Here is a 3,258-nt window from a genome sequence, read left to right as displayed (position 1 = left end):
GCCAGAAGGGATTTTAATATACAAACAGTAACTGCATGTGTTTGACAAACACAGTGACGGTTTGAAAGGCTTTTTACATTCACCACATTTTCATTAAAATTGAGCATGTAAAACTGGACATTCTATTACCAGATCATAAAACCAGTATATCCTTGGTTGTTTCTTGAAACGAGAGTTTCACAAATTTGCAACTCTAAGAACGTAACCTCAGGAAAGGTTCTGAGAGGCCAATCAAAAATTATTATGAAAATGTGCTCAAGGTAAAGATTTTTATGTAAAAAAAAAAAAAAGTTTTCTCGTTCCCCAAACAACTTCATTCAATAGAAATAAAATGCCTAAGTTTGCATGAAGGTAGGCAATAATCATATTTATTCTGAATATCCATCATTTTAATAGTTCCTTAAAATTTCAGTTTATTATAATGTCGATATATAGAAGAAAACTAATTTTTAATCTGTTTTTAGGAGAAAGTGAAATCAATCCAAAAGTATTTAATAAGAAAAATTTAAAATAAATTTAAACTAAGTTATATTCTGAGTTTATGTCTGTAATTTTGATTCTATCTTTTGTTATTACCTCTTTCATGTCTACATTAAATCTGTCTTGCTTTGCCGACTTGTTTTCTTTCATTCAATCAATAAGATGGTGGTTTCTGACAGGGTATTTCTGTAGATTTCTTTAACAAAAGTTGATATTTGAAAAACTTAGAGTTTAATCAATTATCTTCACAATAAATACTCTCTGTCATTCATTTTTTTTTTTTTTTTAATGCTATTCTTGTCTGCTTACATTCTTTTTTTTATTTATGTATGTATGTATGTATGTATGTATGGCTTTGTTGGGTCTTCGTTTCTGTGCGAGGGCTTTCTCTAGTTGTGGCAAGCGGGGGCCACTCTTCATCGCGGTGCGCGGGCCTCTCACTATCGCGGCCTCTCTTGTTGCGGAGCACAGGCTCCAGACGCGCAGGCTCAGTAGTTGTGGCTCACGGGCCTAGTTGCTCCGCGGCATGTGGGATCTTCCCAGACCAGGGCCCGAACCCGCGTCCCCTGCATTGGCAGGCAGATTCTCAACCACTGCGCCACCAGGGAAGCCCCTCTGTCATTCATTTTTAACTAAAAATGAAATGAAGGCCACATGAAGGATGAGAAGCTAACATAATGGCATTATGCACTCATTGTCTAAGATTGTGCTTTTGACATTTGCTTTGATGGCAAAGGAAGTTACTTCCATTGTAACTATAGAAACAGACTGTACTCTGGATTACAGCCATTTCTATCTACTAGTGAGTGCCGATAAGGAATATATTTGATGTGTTATAATGAACACTAATTATACCAACTATTTAGCAACAGATTTCAAATGGTATCATCCTGTTTGGGCAGTCAGATTTGCATAGTAATTTGAACTCTCCTATACTTCTGAAAGTATTAACTCTTACTGATTTCATGACAAATATTGGTTAGGCATCCATATTGGTCCAGGGACTGAGCTAATTACTATATAGAATTAATAGAAATAATAGTCAATAGAGTTATGAAAGCTGGAGAAGACCTATAGAAGCTAGTAATTGGGTCAGTAAAATGGAATTAAAGGAATGGTGAGTAACCAAGCCAGAAATCAGACAACTTTGAATCCTAAAATAAGTCCAAGAAAGCACAGAGGCAGCCTTATTAGAAAACTGGTGGTCACTGCCAGACAACTGGAGAGCATTATGAAGGGGCCACTATGCCAAACACCAATGTAGAGATTTTAAACTCCCATTATTCAGACAACACATAAAGTTATTTCTACAATTATAGGCCTCTTTAGAAGGCAAACACTCTCTGTACGGTGGTACCCTAATATTTAAAATTTTTGAGATCTTAAAAATTATCTAAAGTCAGCTTATAGCAGTTTTGGATATATCCTAGGTTCTTGGCGTGGGGAGGAGAGTAGGTGAGAAGACTAGTGGCATTGAAATAGGAGAACAAAGTAAAATGATAAATTTTAGTTACTTTACCATTTCACTTAAATCAGGAATGGTAAATATGGAACACAAGAAACCTATAACCCCAGCCCTCCAACTACGGCAGGCACTGATAGTTGACCAAAGGCTTCTTTTCCATCAGACTAGGATGCTTTTCAGCCCAGAACTCTTGATCCACTTTTGTGGCTCAGCATAGTACAAAATGAGTTGAAATCTAGTCAATTGACCAAACATTCAACAGATAACAAGAAATAGAAAAACAAAACAAAAACCTAATCCAAAAAAATCTGGCTTAAATCAATAGTACAGTATTATTATAGATTAGCAGACCAGAAATAGGACTGAATAGTACAGAGCTATCTAAATAATAGTTTTGTTAATACCAAGCCTTGTGTATGGTAACAATGAATGCACAGATATGCCCCAGATATCCTGGCGTTTAAATTACAGAGGATCAGATATTTCTACTTTCATAAAGTATGCTAGAGGTTCCCCCTTGTCCTGGACCCTAAGATTTTAAAAAGATTTGGTTTACTTTTACCCACTGGTCTCCAAATTAATGTTAGGAAAACCTTAAAAAGACCTGTTATGAACAACACAATAGAGATCAAATGGCACTCCTCGAAAGTATGCAAACTATATTTATCAAAACTTGAGAATTATTTATTATTGTTGGTTCAGTGAATACTCTGTACTTAATGACTCATAATTACTCCATGTCTTTACAGAATCTGCTTGTTCTGCCTATAAAAGCTTTACCCAGCTTCCACCTTTCCCAGGTGTCTGACTCCTACAGGATTCAGCTTAAAATGCTAACTTCACCATAGAACTTTTTCTCATTTGTCCAAGTAGCATTAGGTGCCAATTTTCTAGGGACCTCTGGAATTCTATAAATGTTGCTTCCATGGCATTTTCACATGTTCTGAGTTTATTGTTTGTGTACTTATTTGCTTACCACCATGGGCCATGAGATCCTTAAGCATATAACATATTTCTACCAGACACCTTTAATTACAACTTGTAATATTTTTATTTATAACAGATGGAGGGGAAGAGTGTCAAGAAATGAGAGCAGAGAGATAGAATGGGGTAGGTAATAAATAGACATCTTAGACATGATAAGCACACAGCAGAACACTTTACTCCCCAGCTCCTGCCAATATGGCTCCTCCGTCAGATTTCCTTGTCTCCTGAAATGGCACTACCATTCATTCATTTGTCCAGATCTAGATCTTTGGGCAAGGAGTCTGACTCTATTTTTGTTGTTTGACTGCTGACAGCTTTTCTCCTTT

The sequence above is a fragment of the Balaenoptera ricei genome, chromosome 4 (genome assembly GCF_028023285.1).
Source record: "Balaenoptera ricei isolate mBalRic1 chromosome 4, mBalRic1.hap2, whole genome shotgun sequence".
Lineage (NCBI taxonomy): Eukaryota > Metazoa > Chordata > Mammalia > Artiodactyla > Balaenopteridae > Balaenoptera > Balaenoptera ricei.
This window is presented reverse-complemented; position numbering follows the sequence as displayed.